Source organism: Hippopotamus amphibius, chromosome 3 (assembly GCF_030028045.1).
Source record: "Hippopotamus amphibius kiboko isolate mHipAmp2 chromosome 3, mHipAmp2.hap2, whole genome shotgun sequence".
Classification (NCBI taxonomy): Eukaryota; Metazoa; Chordata; class Mammalia; order Artiodactyla; family Hippopotamidae; genus Hippopotamus; species Hippopotamus amphibius.
The window spans coordinates 128,434,377-128,453,789 of NC_080188.1; the positions used below are offsets into that span (position 1 = coordinate 128,434,377).

At 39.1% G+C, this 19,413-nt stretch overlaps 1 protein-coding gene and 1 pseudogene across 11 annotated transcripts in view; one reads left to right on the plus strand and one right to left on the minus strand.

The window, feature by feature from the left end:
- Positions 1-19,413, plus strand: part of PPP6R3 (protein phosphatase 6 regulatory subunit 3) — a 125,138-nt gene that overhangs the window by 16,254 nt on the left and 89,471 nt on the right. For 9 of the 11 annotated variants that reach the window (XM_057728795.1, XM_057728794.1, XM_057728799.1 and 6 more), the window contains exon 2: positions 6,185-6,282. The exons of the other annotated variants lie outside the window; for them this stretch is intronic. The gene's annotated coding sequence lies outside the window, so the exon portion shown is untranslated. The remainder of the gene's footprint in view (positions 1-6,184; positions 6,283-19,413) is intronic. 11 annotated transcript variants of the gene reach the window in all.
- On the minus strand, positions 2,730-3,539 carry LOC130849692 (nuclear nucleic acid-binding protein C1D-like; annotated as a pseudogene).

Consider the following 19,413-nt stretch of genomic DNA (forward strand, 5'->3'; position numbering starts at 1 on the left):
TCACATTAGTTAGCTCATTTTTATATCCAGAAATGGAAAAGTTTTCAAGAATAGTTACCTTTTTAAAATAGGATCATTTGATTGCTAGAAAACATTTATGTGAACCTTAAATGTGGCTCTAGTCAAGTATAGAACACCAAAAACAATCTAGAAAGGGATGTGGATCAAAATAAACTGTAAGCTAGATGTATCTTTGGGAGAGGAAAAGAGTGGGGTTCAGCATTTATAATATGTGGCCTGTCCTGAGAGAGAGGGGCGACAGTTTTATTCTTATTTCTTTATATTAAGTCTTTTCTCATTCTTGACTAGTAAACGGAAGGAGGCGTGGAAGAACATGCTAGCCTAGGCGGGCCTGGGTTGGAACTCACTTTGTGACAGTGTAGTTAGTGACCCTTGTAAGTTGAGGAGCATCAGGGGGTTTGGTGCCCCAGGGGTGGCGGTGGGGGTGCTGGTGCTGGTGATTCCAGGAGTAAAGGGTGAGTAGCCATGTTCAGTCCTAGCCCAGTAATAGGAGTTAGGAGTTTGAAATGCATAGGTGTTTTAACTATTGTTTTCATCAAATTTCGAAAACTGAATTTTGATCATCTTTCAGGGCAATGAGCAAAGAATGAGAAAGGACTGTAGGGGTACAGGGTAGAGAGAGAGGGCTGGGTTACCAGAATTGTTGTGAGGATTAAAGTTAAACATTCCTGGGCATGTTTGTGTTTATCCCCTGAAAAAAGTAGAGTCTGTTCCTGCCATTTACCGTATGGTCAGGCCTAAAGGTTTTCAATTTTTGTTGTCAGTGACTGTTGATTAGTGTAACTCTTGATTAGTGTAAATCTTCAGCAGCCTGCCCTTGCTCACGCGCCTCCCTTACACTGGGTAGATGTAGTTGTGTCCCTTCTTATTTTTTTTGCCCAGTGCCTGTTATTGCAGTTGTCATTTGTGCTTGATTCATTACTTGCATATTTTAACTCTTTTCACCTCAAGATGAGTGTAGGATGTTCATCTTTTATATGAAGAAGGAGCCTCTGGGAGGGAGGGAGGATGTCTAGCCAGAGTGATTTCGAGAAAGGGTTGTTAAATTGATGAGAACAGGATTGGAATCTTGGTCTGACCACTGAAGTAGCTCTCCAACTTTGGGCAAATTATTTCACTTTCTGAACCCCAGCTTCTTCTTGTGTAAAATAGAAATAATATTAAAGTTCTCCTCCCTTTTCCATAGAAGATGACTTTGGATAATTTGAATTTGTAGGTTTTTTTTTTTTTTTCCTTGCAAGTGTATTGATGTAGAGGTCATAAACTTTCACAGAACAAGTGATTAAGGCCAAGCTGACTTTGTTAATGATTAATATCTTATTTTATGAGCTCTTTTACTGGCTTTGGTTTTGAAATCTTGACTGTTGGTAGGATATTGTGAAATTTTCTTTTTTAGTCTGTTGCCATTATTCTGTTTAGAATAGAAGTCTTAGTTTAAAAAAATTAGTCGTGTGATTATATTTGCTTTGAAAAAAAGTAAAATTAGGTAAGATTAAAATCTTTTCCGCTCACCTTCCCCCAGTCCTTTTCTATCTGCTGCTGTTAATAGTTCTGTCTCTATTTTCTTGATTTTTTTTTCTGTGTTTGTGTACTTATGTATGTGCCTATAGAAACTATATAGTGTTGGGCATATACACTTTTTTTAAATCATTCATCACTTTTCATTGAGTCCCATGCGGTACACAGAGATCTGCCTTTTTAATTTCTGTATACTGAAGGTGTATTTATAGCCATTTCCTATTGCAGTGAGCTTTAGGTTTGTTTTTTTTTTTTTAATTACCAACAGTTTGGCTTGCTTTTAGTTTGTTTTAATAAAGGATTTTGTTCTTAGAAGCTTTTAGAAGTTCAGTGTTTGGTACAATAAATAGGTAAAATACTAAATTATAAGCTGGATTCTTTTCTTTTTATCTTTACGTATAAAGTACAGCTGTTAAGCAATGGAAGGAAACCTTTTTTTAGAACGCTTTCATATTTATCTCCTTTTCAAATGGTGTATGACATATATGATGTTTTTTAAGCTCTTCTATAAATGAACAGTTATTTAGCAAATCTTTTCTTTTTTGTTGTAAAATATGCGTAACAGATTTACATTTAACCATTTTTTTAAAATTAATAAACTATTTCATAAAGCAGTTTTAGGTTCACAGCAAAATTGAGCCAGAAGTACAGAGCCAGAAGCCCATATACTCCTTGTCTCCCTGTGCAACCCCTCCAACCTCCATGAACCTGTATTGACACATCATCATCACCCAAAGTCCAGAGGTTACATTAGGTTTGCTCTTAGTGTTGTATATTCTGTGGGTTTAGACAAACGTGTAATGACACGTGTCCACCATTGTAGTAGTCTGCAGGACAGTTTCATCGCCCTGAAAGTCCTCTGTGCTTTGCCTGCTCATCCCTGCCTCAGACTTAACCCCTGAGAACCACTAATCTTTTTTTTTTTTCTTAATATTATACAATGAAAACAGATGTATTTATAACATCAGCATACTTGGTAAAATCATTATTCATCGAAAATAGACAAATGTTTACAAAGAACATTTAACTTAAGTTTCATAGTTGCTTATATAATGGCAGTTGAAAGAGTGACCTATATAAGGAAATAAGAGACTTGTCAAGAGAAACTGTAAATGTAAAATATATCACAGTGTTAAAAACCTCATAGTGTTCTATAGACAAATCAGTAAAGATAACTTAATCTTTCTAAGGGAAAAAGTATTTAGCATTACAAATTTAAAATGCAAATTTTATGTATGAACTCAATATGGAATACATTTAAACCTTACAGTGCTACATAATCATCATCTATTTTGTGGAAAACAGTAAAAACATACACTACTACGTATAAAATAGATAACTAATGAAAACTGACTGTAGAGCACAGGGAACTCCATTCAGTGTTCTCTGGTGACCTGAATGGGAAGGAAATCCAAAAAAGAGGGGATACTCTGCTGCACAGCAGGAACCAACACAGCATTTTAAAGCAACTACGCTCCAATTAAAAAAATAAATTGAAAGAAAAAAGAAAAAGAATAGAACTCTTACCCATACACACACAAAAATTGTGTACTTTTTGAATATGTGTGCATCAAAACCAAAAGGTGAATTTTTACTTTTTCCTTTATTGGCAGCTTTGGATGCATTTTTAGGTTTTGGTTCCCAGAAGACATTTTTTACATATCTTGAAGCTGCACCCCGTCCAGCCTTTTCCTTGTCTGTCATTTCCTTGACTCTGTTCATACATACTCTGATTCTCTCCAGTTCCTGCTTTACTGGGTGTTCCTTAGGATTGACTCCCTGAGTTGCCAAATAAACCCAAAACATTGAATTTAATGTGTAAGCAGAAACTAAATCCACTTTTGCTTGTTCAGGTGGGTCCAGCTTCTGCAACAACTCATTTCTAGAAACAGACATGGTGGTTTCAGCATCTCATCCACAGCACCAGTGGAGTTCTCAAATGGTGATAAATATTCGTGAATTTCTGCTGGATAGTCTTCATTAATTTCTTCACCTGCCATTATAATCAACTCGTAGGCCTTCCACTTCTGCCTCCCAGAAGGCAGTCGGCAGTGGTGACGTCAGTGATGCATTGGCTCTGCCCTTTACGTGAGCAGTGCTCTCCGATGACCTCAGTAATCTTTTTAATGTCTCTGTAGTTTTGTTTTTTCTAGGACGAAATATAGTAGGAATCATGCAGTATTGTAACCTTTTTAGACTGGCTTCTTTCCCCTAGTAATATACATTTAAGGTTCCTCCCTGTCTTTTCAGGGCTTGAGAGCTCATTTGTTTTTAGTGCTGAGTAATATTCCACTGTTTGGGTGTACCACGGTCTGTCCACTCACTACTGAAGGACTTCTTGGTTGCCTCCAAGTTTTAGCAGGTATGAAAAAGCTGCTGTAAACATCTGAGTTGAGGTTTTTGTGCAGACATAAGTGTTCAGTTCATTTGAGTAAATACCAAGGAGCGTGATTGGTCTCATAGAATGAGTTAGGAAGTCTTCCTTCTGTTTCTCTCTTCTGGAAGAGATTATAGAGAATTGGTATAATTTTTTTCTTTAAATGTTGGGTAGAATTCACCAGTAAACCCATTTGGATGTGATGCTTTCTGTTTTAGAAGGTTGTTAATAATTGATTCGGTTACTTTAATAGATGTAGACCTATTCAAATTGTCTGTTTTTATGTGAATTGTGACAGATTGTATCTGTCAAGGAGTTGGTCCATTTCATCTGGGTTATCAAATCTGTGGCTGTAGAGTTGTTCATAAGATTCTTTTCTTATTTTATTGTATATGGGATCTGTAGTGATTCCTCTCTTTCATTTTTGATATTAGCAATTCAGGTCTTTTCCCCTTAGTCTGGCAAAAGTCTCACTAATTTTATTGACTTGTGGGGTTGGGGGAGGGAGAATCAGCTTTTGGTTTTGTTGATTTCCTCTGCTGATTTCCTGTTTTAAAATTCTTTTATGCTCTAATTTTTATTATTTCAATTTTCCGCTTAGCTTGGAATCCAGTTTGCTCTTCACCTAGTTTCCTAAGGTGAAAGCTTAGATTATTGATTTTAGATGTTTTCTAATATATGTTTTCAATTCTATAAATTTTAATCTAAGCACTGTTTTTGCCACACGCCCCAAATTTTAATAAGTTGTATTTTCATTTTGTTCAGACATTTTTAAAGTTTCTCTTGAGAGTTTTTTCTTTGATCCATATGTTACTTAGAAGTGTGATGTATAATCTTCAAGTACTTTGGATTTTTCCAGCTATCTTTCTGTTACTGATTTCTAGTTTAATTGCATTGTGGTCTAAGGGCAGACATTGTATGATTTCTGTTCTTAATTTGCTGAGGTGTGTTTCATAGAATGTGGTCTGTCTTGGTGCATATTCCATGTGTGTTTGAGAAGAACGTGTGATTTGCTGTTGTTGGATGACATAGTCCACGTATGTCAGTTACATATGGTCCATTGATGGTGCTTTTGAGTTGTTATGTCTTTACTGATCTTCTGCCTGCTGGATTTGTCCATTTCTGATAGAGGGGTGTTAAAGTCCCCAACTGTAATAGTGAACTCGTCTATTTCTCCTTGCAGTTTTATCTGTTTTTGACTTGTATTTTGATGCTGTTGTTAGCTGTATAACAATAAGGATTGTTAGGCTTCTTGAAGTATGGATCCCCTTTTCATTTTGTAATAACTCTTCTTATCGCTCACAGCTTTCTTTGCTCTGTAGTCTTCTTTGTCTGAGGTTAATATAGCTGCTCCCACTTTGCTTTAGTTAGAGTTAGTATGGGATACTATATCCATCCCTTTAGTGTTAATACGGTGTGCTGTGTCCATCCCTTTACTGTTAACCTATATGTCTCTCTCTATTTAAAGTCAGTTTCTTGTAGACAGCATATGATAGGCCTGGGTGTGGGTTTTTGACTTTGTTTTCTTGCATTTATTCTGCTGGTTGTTCCCTGAGATTCCTGGATCTGTGGTTTGGTCTCTGACATTAATTTGGGGAAATTCCCAGTCATTATTGCTTCCAATACTGTTTCTATTTCTTTTTTCCTTCTGTTGTTCCCATTCCATGTATGTTACACCTTTCCTAGTTGTTCCACAGTTCTTGGATATTTTGCACCTCCATCCCCCCAGCCCCATTTTTTTTTCCTCTTTGCTTTTCCATTTTGTAAGTTTCTGGTGTCTTCAAGCTCAGAGTTTCTTTCCTCAGCTGTGTCCAGTCTACTGATGAGCCTGTCGAAGGCATTCTTCATTTCTGTTAGTGTTTTTGGTCTGTAGCATTTCTTTTTGATTCTTCCTTAGAATTTTTATCTCTCTGTTTACATTATTTCATCTGTTACTGCATGTTGTCTGCCTTTTCCATTAACGCTGTTAGCTTTCCTGGTCTGAAAATTGCTGCATCTCTGGCACACATGACTGATTCTGATGCTTGTTCAGTCTCTTCAAACTGTTTTTGTGGCATTTTTAGTATGCTTAGTAATCTTTCTTTTGAAAGGCAGATGTGATGCACTGGTAAAAAGGAACTATGAAGAGCAGACCTTTGGAAACGTAGTAAATTGTCTGGGGAGGGGAAATATTCTGTAGTCCTATGACTCTGTCTCAGTCTTATGGTGAGCCTGTGCCCCTGAACTATGAACTTCACCAGTGCTTCTCTGCTTTTTTCCTTTTCTTAGGTGGTACAGGATGGCTAGAGTGGCCTGGAGTTGTGTACTTCCCTTTCCTCATGCGGAAGGTTAGAGGGGGCTGGAGTTGGATATTTCCCTTCCTCCAGGTAGGTTAGGTTCTGGTAAAATCCCAGTGGGTTAGGCTCTGGTAAAATAGTGTTTTGTTTTGTTTGTTTGTTTGTTTTTTGAAGGCAAACTTCGCTAACGGAAATGTCCTGATATGTTTCCAAAAAAAAAAAGTGTTTCTTTCCCCCTCTCAGAAACATGAGGAGAGGGGGAAAGTATTCACTAACCTACTGAAGGAGATTTTGGTTGCTTCCAAGTATTGGCAAGTATGGGTAAAGCTTTCATAAACATCTATGTGCAGGTTTTTGTGTGCTCATAAGTTTTCAGTTCCCTTGGGTAAATACTAAGGAGCATGATTGCTGGATTGTATGGTAAGAATGTGTTTAGTTTTGTAAGAAACTGCTAAACTGTCTTCCAAATGCCTGTACCATTTTGAGTCCCCACTAGCAGTGAATGAGAGTTCCTGTCACTCCACATCCCCACCAGCGTTTGGTGTCATTGTTTTTAGACTTTGGCCATTCTAACTGGTGTGTAGTGGGATCACATTGTTTTAATTTGCATATTTTTGGTGACATAATGATGTGTATCACATCATTTTTAATGACTATTTCATTGGATAGATAAAAGAAGCTTGGTGCAGAGAACGTCATTGCTATTCACGTTGCATGTATCTGTGGATGACCTGGGTTGTTTGTCCTGTGGGGGTCCCCACAGTGTCCTGTGACCCCTATGTAGACAGTTCTCTCTTCTTCTTCTTTTTTTTTTTCCTGTTATAAACTCTGGACATTGTTATATGTAAGACTTTTACTCAGGATAAACACCTTAGTATGAACTCATTAAAGCAGAGTAACTGGGACAAGGAATGTATAGATTTTTGTAACTTTGATATCTGTGGCCAGAAAAATCACCCCATCTTATACTTTTATCAGCAGTTCCAACCAGTTTTATATTAACGTATGTTTAAAATCTTTTTATTCGGGGAAAATTTTAACACACACAAACATGGACTGAACCCTGAGGTATTCAGCTCCCAACACCCATACACCCAAGACCAGTGCTGCCCTGCTTACTCCTTCAGTCCCCACTTCTCTGCTGGATTGTTACTGTTTTAAACCTGTATTGAATTGTAATAGAAATACAGAAGAGTATACACATCATAAATGAAATTTTCATGGTCTGAAACCCACCTGGGTAATTGGGTCCCGGGTATCTCCTTTGTCCACTTTGTCATACCCTCCTCTCTGCCAAGGGCAGCCAGTATCCTGATGCTTAGCTGCGTGGATTAGTTCTGCCCAGTTTTGTTTCTTAAATAAATAGAATCTTATGGTATGTTCACTTGTGTCTGAGTTTTTCCCTTGACATTGTGTGTAAGATTGTTGGGGATATACCTAAAAGTGAAATTGCTAGGTCATAGAGGTGTGCACGTATTACATTTTGGAAACCTGTGGCTGCATCTACTAAAGGGGCTATACCAGATTACGCTCCCCCAGCAGTGTGTGAGGTTCCGCGTACTCCATACTCTGTTTAATAGCTCATATCGTTCATCTTTTCGTTTTAGCTACACCCCTAGCTGTGCAGTGATACCTTATAATGGTTTTAATTTGCACTAGTAAAGTCAAGCACCTTTTCATGGTTTTTTTGGTTGTTTAGTTACCCTTTTTTATTTTTATTTTTTAAAAATTTTGTTGAAGTATAGTTGATTTACAGTGTTGTGTTAATTTCTGCTGTACAGCAAAGTGATTCACTTATACATAGACACACACGTTCTTTTTTCTTTTCCCTTCCCTTCCTTTCCCTTCCCGTCCCGTCCCGTCCCGTCCCGTCCCGTCCCGTCCCGTCCCTTCCCTTCCCTTCCCTTCCCTTCCCTTCCCTTCCCTTCCCTTCCCTTCCCTTCCCTTCCCTTCCCTTCCCTTCCCTTCCCTTCCCTTTTCCCTTCCCTTCCCTTCCCTTCCCTTCCCTTCCCTTCCCTTCCCTTCCCTTCCCTTTTCCCTTCCCTTCCCTTCCCTTTTCCCTTCCCTTCCCTTCCCTTTTCCCTTCCCTTTTCCCTTCCCTTTTCCCTTCCCTTCCCTTCCCTTTTCCCTTCCCTTCCCTTTTCCCTTCCCTTCCCTTCCCTTCCCTTCCCTTCCCTTCCCTTCCCTTCCCTTCCCTTCCCTTCCCTTTTCCCTTCCCTTCCCTTCCCTTTTCCCTTCCTCCCTCCCTTCCTTCCTTCTTTCACCACGCGGCATGTGGGATCTTAGTTCCCCTACCAGGGATTGAACCTGTGCTCCCTGCATTGGAAGTGCAGAGTCTTAACCACTGGACTGCCAGGGAAATCCCAATATATACATTCTTTTTCATATTCTTTTCCATTATGGTGTATCACAGGATACAGAATATGGTTCCCTGTCCTATACAGTGGGACCTTGTTGTTTATCCATCTTATATATGGTACTTTGCGTCTGCTGATCCCAAACTCTCAATCCTCTCCCCCCCTCACCCCCCTTAGTTATCCTTTTTTAATGGAGTAATGTTTAAGTCTTCTTTTTTTCTATTGAGTTGTCTGTTTTATCTTATTAGCTCTCCGTTGCTTCATAACAGTTATCCCCAAACTTAGTGGCTTAGAACAACAGTAAACATTTATTATCTCAGTTTTTGTGGGTTGGAACTTGGGAGCGTCTTGGCTGGGCCGCTTGGCTTGGATGTCATCAGCTTCTGAAGGTTTGACTGGACTTGGAAGATCCTTCCCAAGGTGGCTCATTCACATGTCTGGAAGTTAGTCCTGGCTGTTGGGGAAGGCCCCAGTTCTGGTTCATGTAGGCCTTTGTCAAGAATGTCTAAGTGTCCTGTCCTCAGGACATGGTGACTGACTTCCCCCTGAGAGAGTGACTTGAGAGAAATAGTACTAAGTGGAAGCTATCATTTTTATGACACAACCCCAGAGCCTCGTGGCATTTAATTTTGCCACGTTCTGTTGGTTAGAAGAGAATCGCTTAGGTCGTCCCACCTTGAGGAGTTAAGTTCCATTTTTTGAAAGGAGTGTCAAAGAATTTGTGGACATATTTTTAAGCACAACACTTGGTAGGGTCTTTTCTTCTGGATATGAATCTTTCAGGAGATGTAAACATGGTGAGTACCTCTGCCTGCTCTGGGGGTGTCACTGTGTCTTCTGAGGAAGGGGAGTTAATATTAATGTAATTCAGTTGATTAAGTTTTCCTTTATGGTTAGCCCCTTACATGTTACTTTGAAGAAAGTCCCAAAATAATTAGTTTGTTTCTTCTGTAAATACATCAGTGTAGACCTTTCAGAGATAAAAATTTTTGTTGCTTTAACCATGACATAACACAAACCATAGCATCTAAACCCTACAGAGTGGTCGCTTGACATCATCTAATATCTAGTCAGAGTTGAAATTTCCAATTGTCTCAAATATGATAATTTTTATATGTACAGGTTTCTGATTTTGGCAAATCAGGATCCAGATAAAGTCCACCAGTTGAAGCAGTCTCCCTGCCCCCATTGCCATATGTTTATGGAAGACCTGGATTTTTGTCCTGTGCTGTGCCCACAGTGTTCTCTGTCTTGTAAGCAGGTAGTTGTAAGTTTCTCTGTGTAGCCAGTTAACTTTGCTGCAGAAACACTGGTGTTTCTCCTTTGGCTGTGATCTGTTTCTGGAGGTTGAATGTGGACCCAGATTGAAATTTGTAAAGGGCTTCCAACCTAAATCCCATTGAAATCCATTCAGATTATAGTTCTGTACTTAAAATGTAATAATGTTTGTTTTGAAATATACTCTTTTTTTGAGGCCGTCAGAGAGTACATTTTCTGTTTTCTGTAGAAGACCACACATTGACTGTAAGCCTTGCCCTCTTGAGGATACTACACCCTCTCTGGTAGTTTAATGTTGCAGGGCATGACATAAGGTGATCTGACACCTTTTTTGGGGGCGGGGGGGAGTGTCCAAATCCCCACCCCGCAGTTTTTTTTTTTCCACTTGACATATAGTTGATGTATAATATTATGTTAATTTCAGATGTACAGCATTTCTTATTAATTAGACTTTCTATGTTAACCATCAACTTTTTTCCCCCTGCTCGTAGCGTCCACTAACTTTCCTCCTCTCATGGCTGATTTTTTGAGTTGTGATGACCAGTGTTTTAAGGGTTGATGATTCAAAATCTTCTTAGGCCACCTTGAATTTCCAGCCTTCCCCAATTTCTGTCTTTCCCTTATAATAGAAGATTTAGCAATGAAAAATTGTGAAAATTAATGGCATAATTAGAATGAGTGTTAGAGAAGTAGACAGAGTATTTCTTAAAATTCATGTGTGTGTAAGGTTTCAACTTAGAGGTGTTTTCTTAACAATTATGAGACTGGTTACTGTGATTAGAAGGTGCCAGGCAGGTAAAAGGAGATGTCACTTTACCTGTATTGTTTCAATAGTGTAGAAGAATGGATTCGTGTATTATTTGTATAAATTCAATTGATGATTTATTGTAAGAATACAAATATGAAAAGCAAAGAAGGCCTTTCTCTGACCCTGTGTTGTGGCTTTTCCTTAATGAAAGGGCGACTGGGCACAGTGAGCCCCCAGCAGCACCAGCCAGAAGTTGGGACACCTGAGTCTGGTATGCTCTGCAGAGCAGGTCTCAGTAAATATTTGTTAAATAAAAAAAAAAAAAGAAAGTTGTTTTCTTAATACAAATTGTGCTTTAAAAGTGTGGTTCAACTTCAAGTAAGAACTAAATTTTCAGTGTTTTGTTTTTCAGTGGGCGCACGTAAAGGATACCGATTGTCGGCCATAATTCATTCAGCAAGGGGACGCTGACCAGGAACCTGAGTAAATGGTGGCTTAAAGGGGCCAGAGGAGACACAGGGAGATGAGTTAGGAAGCTGTTCCTGTCCTCTGGGTGGTTGAGGGAGAAGGTGGAGCAGGGGCGATACTCAGGAGATGGAGTTGGCAAAATTTTGATGAATTGGATATTGGGAGAGGGAAGAGGAGCCATGCTCTGTCGTGCAAAACTGGGGTGTGCCTTTTCTGGGACAGGGAGGACTTGGTGAGGAACAGGTTTGGTTGGTGGTCGGTATTTGATAGAGAGTAGAAGCCCGTTTAGGAGATATCAAATTTAAGGTGCTGGCAAGACATCCAAGGGGAAATGTCTGCTAATAGTTGGGTACCTGTGTTTGAAGTACAGAGATGGCCTTAATTGGTTTTTATAAATTTGAATCTCAACTGTGTTTATAGAGGTATATTTAAAAACCCACGGAAATGGCTTCATTTATTCAACAAAAAAAATTTTTTTTTTTTTTAAGTATCCCCGGGCCTTGTTTTAGTTGCTGCCGCAATAGCATGAATAGAACAAATGGAAATGGACACCCCAGCCACTGTAGTGTCCACAGTCTGAACCCTGTGGGAACCTTTGCCTCAGAGGAGACTGAGAGGTGTTCAAGGAGGGTATGATCTCAGAGAAGCCCAGTGAGGAGACTGAACCAGTAAGGAGGGTCTACTGGTGAACTGTACTGAGTGCTCCCGAGAGCCAGGTTGAGAGGAGGACAGAAGAGCTCCACTTAGACTTAGCCCCATCTGGAGGTCACTGGTGACTTGAAAAGGCAGTTTCAGTTGAGTGGTACAGATAGACACCAGATTGGGATGAGTTGAAGAGGGAATGCTTTGAGACAAAGGGCTCCTTTTCTTACTTTTAAATAACCACTACAAATCATTGAGAAGACAAGCCCAGTAGAAGAACAAAGAATATAAACAGACAGTTGGCAGAAAAGTGAAGTATAAATGGCTCTTAGACGTGAACAGTGCTCCTAAGAGAAAAAGACGTTGTTGGGCAAGGGTGTGAGGAACCAGGTGTACGTACCTCCATTGCCAGTGGGAAGGTGGGTAGCCGAGCCATCCATGGAGAGCCGTTTGGCTTTGTGCATCTAATTAGAAATGAATATTATTTAGTCCAGCAGTTCCACTCCTGGGAACCCTGGCATTTTTTGGTGATAGTGCAAATTGGGAACTAAATGGTCCTCAGTGGTGCCTGGTTAGATCAGCTGTAATGTACAGGAAAGTCAGTATCAGCTAAAATATTTTATTCTACGAAAAGTAGAATTCGGTTTTGTTGTTTCTACCATGCTATAAATCAGGTACTTAGAGAGCAGTTCCCGCCCCCCCATTTTAAAAGACTGAAAACAATATCAGTGAGTCTGGTATAGCACAGAAGGTATTTGGAAATACGTCTTTAAGGAGCCTGTCATTTAAGCCTGTCATTCTCTCTTTTTTTTTTATTTTTTAATTTATTTATTTTATTGGCTGTGTTGGGTCTTTTTTGCTGTGTGTGGGCTTTCTTTTAGTTGTGGTAAGTGAGGGCTACTCTTTGTTGTGGTGCGCAGGCTCCACATTGCCGTGGCTTCTCTTGTTGTGGAGCACAGGCTCTAGGCGTGTGGGCTTCAGTAGTTGCAGCACATGGGCTCAATAGTTGTGGCTCACGGGCTCTAAAGCGCAGGCTCAATAGTTGTTGCACACGGGCTTAGTTGCTCCGCGGCATGTGGAATCTTCCTGGAGCAGGGATCGAACCTGTGTCCCCTGCATTGGCAGGCAGATTCTTACCCACTGTGCCACGGAAGAAACCCCTGTCATTCTCTCTTGACTTTCTGCCTTTTAACACACTTCATATAAATTATTATTCTATATTCCCTTCTCCAGATCCTGTCCTATTTTATACATGTTCTGAGTTATATACCACGGGAAAGATGGACATAACATGTCTTACAAGGTCATGGATGAATTCACACTCCAGTTTACCTTACTGCATCTAAAAATAACCATAGCTCCTCTCACGAGAGCATTGTTTTACTTGGTTTGGGTCATTGCTAAAGCAAGTGAGCATCTGATGTTGTCTGAGAACCCTGGATGTAGCAGTGGTGATTGTACTACAGCTGCCTGATGGAGGAGGAAGACTTTCTTGGTCCACTTTCGGTCTTGTGAGGGAGAGGGACAGGACAGACCTCTGCGCTGTGTGTTGTCCTGCCACCTACATTAACCTGGTTTTACTGATCTTCTGCTTTGCAGAAAGCAGCATGTTCACATATGGACTTAAAGCAAAAATGAAAAACTGGGCACACCAAAATAGACCAAATCAGTCTCCCAGCAGAGTACACTGATATTGTATAACTTTAAATTCTCTGTCATTGGGACTCTCTATTTTAAGATCTTGTTTAAATTTAATTAATTTTGTTTAAGAGTTTGAAACTGTGGTTATTCATTGATTCCTTTTTCTTCATTTTTAGAGTATCCTGGTTTCACTTATATTTTATATTTCTTCTTAGAGCCACACGAAAGTAGTAATTGAGGGTTTGAAGCATCTTAAATGATCGTTTAGTCTAATCCTCTCATTTTATAGATATGAAAACAAGCTCAGAGAGATGAGTTTACTTGCCCAGAGGTTGACTGAACTGAATCGGTGTTCTCTTGGTCTTCCCCAGTAAGTTTGGTGAAGTGAGGAGTCATGTGATACCCTTGTATCCTGGCGAGGTAACCTGCCGTAACTTTGAGGGGGTATGTGGCTTTAATTACATTGCAGCAAGTTCTAATGAAGACTTTTATATGCTGCACTAATTTATTTTTAGTAATGGAGACGATCTAATGGAACTTTCTTTACATTTTTTGGTTGAGAAAGTTGAAGCCTAGAGATGTGAACTTACCCGAAATTGTAGACCATTGTTTCTGTGCTTAGTTTTTAATGTGAGTCAGAGCAGTGCTGTCCAGTAAAATGGTATCCTTTATCTGTGCTCAGTGTGGCTATTTAAATGAAAAGAAAATTGAAAATTCAGCTCGTTAGTCTTACTAGCCGTGTTGCAGGTACTCAGTGGTTGTGTGTGGCAGGTGGCTTACAGTATTGGACAGTGTAGGTCTAGACCATTTACCTTAAAAAAACTTTTTTTGAGAACTTTAGAAGTGTTAGTGGTGGACACCCAAAGTTATGAGTATGATTAGAATTGCCAGCTAGAAATCAGGTTAGTGTTAAACACAAGTAGGCGGAAAGATCTCTTGGAGCTTGTGGCAGTGCTGCAACCAGTTGTGACTTGGGCCTTTTCTTGGTTCATATTTCATCTTTTCTTTAGGACAGTAACCAAGAGCATATATGAAGTGCTTTTCCTTTTCGATCTCTCAGGTGTCTTGGTTTGCCAGTTGAAAAATCCCATCGTGGGGTGAATTTTCAGTGAATACATTCATTCACCTTCATGCTGCTTAGCATGTTTTCCAGTCTCTTTACTTCCATTTCCCATATTAATCGCTTGGTTACCATGATGCCCTGCAAAAAGTTTGATGTCTTTCTTGCTCTTGTACTCTAGATTATGGAAGGTTCAGCTTTTACATCAAATTGAGCTTGATGTGTAGCTTTGGCAATTGGAATTGTGTAGTCTTTTGTACCTTTGCTCTTACGTCTCTGCACACTGTTGTTGTAACAGGCAGAGTTGGATTTCTGGGCTTTACTTTGGATGCTAATTTACTAATTTATGATTTGGCTCCATTTTAATGGCGACTTAGATTGGGGTGGCTTCATGTACGATGGCAGTGATTTGAGTGTCCATTAGGGTGCATAGCCAGACGATGATGTAATCCAATCGGGTGCCAAAGTTTTTACTTAAAGTACTTTACATACATGATTTTGCTTTTAAAAGGTGGTAGTATGGATTTACCTTGGGTGTTGTATACTTTAAAAAGTAGTGTTTCTGCATTCTTGTCACAGTAATTTTTGATTAATGCTATAGAAGCCTGTGTTCTTGCCACAGCTTGTATTAAATGGATTGTTTCTGAAATTAGCTGATAGTTACATATAGAGTTACATATGTGTGTGTATATATGTACACATATATAAAGTATATAAATGTATATATTGAAAGATGCCTCTGAAGTCATCCCAATGATGTTACTTACTTAGGTTGTTTCTCCCAATTATGAGTGTGTGTGTGCGCTCATTTTTTATGGTTTTTGCAGTCAAAATATGGGCGATTTTTTCCTGTTTTCATTTACAGTGTGCCAGGCATTGGGGATGAAATGGTGAGCAGGGCTTCACAAAGCTGGATCATCCTCCTGTCTCAGTATCTTGCATCTTTTTAGACTTGGGTGTTTTGGAGAACATTTTCGAGCACACTTGCAGAAATAGGATCAGTGAGGTCCACATTAAAATGATACTCTGATTGAGCTGGCCTACCTTAGGACTTCCTGATGTTAGTAAAAGTAGAGTTACTTGCTTTTGTGTGTCTGGGCTCTAGGCTGTATCACCTGTCTGTAACTGAGAGGTGGTTTTTAGTTGTTTATGTATGATACGTGATACAAGGAGAAAATATTTTCTTGCATGTTATGTAATAGCCATGGCTTCCTCTAGTGAATTTGCATCTGTGAAGAGTATCATGGAATTTATGTTTAAAATTCATAGGAGCACATAGGGAGCAGGTGGTTATTCCTTTTTTCCCCAAAGTGAGTTTTAAAAAAATAAATAAATTGAGTGTTTATGTAAGGGTTATTTGGAGTAAGTCCTTTCTTATTCTCAACTATAAAATAGGAATAATACCTAAGAGGATTGAGAAGCGTGTATATAATGCTGGCACAAAGGGTTTGTAAGGGTAGATGTTCATTCTCGCTATTCTCGAGTTCTGTGACTAAGCAGGTCCATTTTTAGATACTCTCTAGTTGAGAATCTGTTCCTTTGCTGTTTTAGGCTAAACCAGTCCTCATTCTTGATTGATATTTTTATAATTATGTTCTTACATTCTCTTCATTGGTCTTAATCAGAGTCAGTAGTATTGGAAAGAGGAGACCCTTTGTGATAAGGTTACTTGTATGACTGTTAAGGGAAGGGAAATGTGACTTCTTTAAGGGATGATTGGCAAAAATAAATTCAAAAGTAAAAGTATATTATCTTTTAAGAAAAATCTTGTTTTTCCTTTTTTGATCCATTTCCTCTGAGAGAATAATCTAATGATATTGACGGCTACAGACTGAATGTGTGTGTCCCCCTCCAAGGTTCACATGTTGAAACCTAATCCTCAGTGTGATGGTGTTGGGAAGTGAGGCCTCTGGGGGGTGATGAGGTGTGAGAAAGCCCTAATGAATGGGATTGGGGATCCCAGACAGTTCCCTCACCCCAGGCTGCAATGTGAGGACACAGAAAAGGCCACTGTCTGTGAACCAGGAAGGAGGTCCTCACCAGACACTGAATCTGCAGAGGCTGTCGTCTTGGACTTTCCAGTCTCTAGCAGTGTGAGAAGTAAATTTCTGTTGTTTGTAAGTTATCCAATATATGGTATTCTCTTGTAGCAGCCCGAATGGACTAAGACATCAACTAGTAAACTGTATATTCTTCAGGAGAAAATCTGTATTTTTCCTCCCTTAGCTTGTATGACATTGTGCTGTTGCTCCCACTGCCTTTCAGTAGTCTGATCTCTAGCCATGCCTCTTTCTCATTTTTGTCCTTTAATTATAATGTAAAACTTAAGGGTTTCCAGTAATTACATATGTGGGGAGAACCCTTCTTTTTTCAGTCTCTGTATTCTTTGGGAAGAACTCTTCATCATTTTTATGGGTTCCATCATCATCTGTATGTTTTCATTTTTAAAATAAACATTTGTTTACAGCTTAGTTAGGTTTTTTCCAGTGGGCTCATGTCATAGTTCATCTGGATAATGTCAGTTCAGTTCTTTCCAGGCCAGGATCAGGAACTCATTCATCTTCATTTCTAAAACAATGCTTTTTTCATTTCTCCTTCACCATCAGCACTCTCTTGGTACCCACAGGCTTAAAGCAGAATTTTTTTTTCCGTTTTACTTCTGTCTCCATTTATTATTTCACCAAGTCCTGCTTCATTCTTTCCATAATTTAATTTCCCATTGTCTGTAGCCACTGGCACCATATTTAAAGCTTTGATTACTTTATTTTTATATTAGATTCATAAATCTCTTTATTGAAACGAGAAGAAAGTTTAGTTAGTTTAGTACAGCTCCTTTATTTTATAGATTAAGAAATGGATACTGAGGTCAAGTGACTTGTCTTAGGTCACACAACTGATGAGTAGCTGATATTATAGTTCTCTGGTCTCAACATTTAATACTCCCTCCCAGTCTAGCATTCTTCTTAAAAATTTATTTGAAAAAAAAAAAAAAAAAAAAAAGATTCGTCAGTTTTGCATATCTCCAGTTAAGGGTGAGCTAGTTTTAGGAGGTTGGATAAGATGAAAGCACTTCTTAGTCACCCCTCCCTCTTTCCCCCCTCTTTTAGTCAGTTAAAAAGCACATATTTACCTCCATGTGTCTGAAGAGCATATTGGAAGGGTTCATGCTTGTGTGCATGCTCGCTGACTTTTCTAAGCACATCTATTGATTTTCCTTTCTGAAAAGATACAAAGATAAGGATTAGCTTACTCTTTTCCTCTCACTACACCCTCTTCCCGACATTCTGTCTTCCCCATCTTTCCAATATAGTTTTATTGCAGTTTTGGTCAAATCAGTATTTATCCATTATTACTCGGGATGCTATTTATAATGTCAGGTAGTACATTACAGATACTTTTCCTAAACAACTTCTGGTTTTCCTTGGAAATGTTGTGTCATTTTTTTTTTTTAATGTATCAGTCACTGATTTAGCCTCAAACTGTTAGCCAGTTACACATTCAGGTATTCCATCAGCATTATCTTTTTGAAGAAATTTTTACCTGCTCCATACTGGACGGCTTGTCCTCCCTGCTGGGAACCCAGTTGCTTGCCGGCACCGTGGGAGTTCTTTTTGCCTCTCTTCTTCATTGAGCCTTCTGCTCCTTTTTCTCTGTTGTTGTCTTTCTTGTTGTTCTCCCTTTTGTTTTAGGTGCGCACAGTCTCTGGTAGTTTCCTGTAAGAAAGGGGTGTGGGGGGTAAATCTTTTGAGACTTTCTGTGAACTCTTGATGGATAGTTTGGCTGGGTATGGACTTCTGGATTGGAAATCATTTTCCTTATATATTAGTCTGCTAATTATTCTCAGAACCCTTTTAAATAATATCCCATTATTATTTGATGGTATATTAACTTATCTTTCTGAGGATAATTTTTTTAATGTGCTGTTTCTTGTATAGTCTTTCCTCCATCCTGCATATTTCTGTTTGTTTTGCTCTCTGTTTCATGATAGAGACTTTCCTGAGATGCTATCAGAACCTGTGGTTTTCATTCATATTTAAAAGTTGGAGTGCACGTACACACAGCACATAAACTTGAATCATATGAAATTGCCATTCTCTCTCAGCTTTGTCACTATCTGTGAACATACTTAGTTTCTCAGATCTTCATTTCTAAATCATACCCTCCACTAAAAGGAACCCAGGCTCCTTAAAGAAATGAGCGATTTCAGAGCCTGGGGCAGAGAATGTACAAGATTAATCTGGAACATGTTATGCAAGGAAATAAGAAAGTACTCAGAAAAACATGAAAAGCACACAGTCCTCTGCTTGAAGGAGTTCCCACTGGCCACATCTGGGATAACGTGAGCATCAGAATGAATGGTGTTGTTAATAAATAAGATAAGCATCTGTGAGTCCATAGAGGTAATGAAGTAAAGCGTGAATGGGGAGAAGGGAACACACCTTACTGGAGTTACAGTGTCAGCCGATAAGTGTAGAAGGAACAGTAGAGTGAACGAAATAAAATCATTTTATAACTGTCAGTAACAATTGAATCAGACAAGAATAGCCAGTGGATACTAAAACTTGGGTGAATGTTTTAAGAACATAATCTCAAAATATCTTCCCACAGATGATATACTAGTTAATTACTAAGGGAAAATGGTTATTTTACAGTGGAGAAATAAGGCAAATGTCATCTTAACCAGGTGATCAAAATCCCAGTAATGGGACACACTTACAGCATCTTACTACTTACGTGATACTTTAGGAAACACAAACCTCACTTACCATCTGTGTGGTATTACTGCCAGAAATTCATACCCTATATTCTTCAAAGATGCCAATGAAAGACAGAATTGCTGAAGAACTGTTTCAGATGGAGGCATGACATTGGGTGTGCTCCATGATCCCGGGTTGAGGCCAGGGAGGACTGCTGTAAGGCACGTTATAGAGCAGTTGGCAGAATTAGAATGTGAACTGTGTAGTCTGTATGGGACAATTAATATGTTAAATTCTTGATATTGACATAAGCACTGTGGTTGTGTAAGA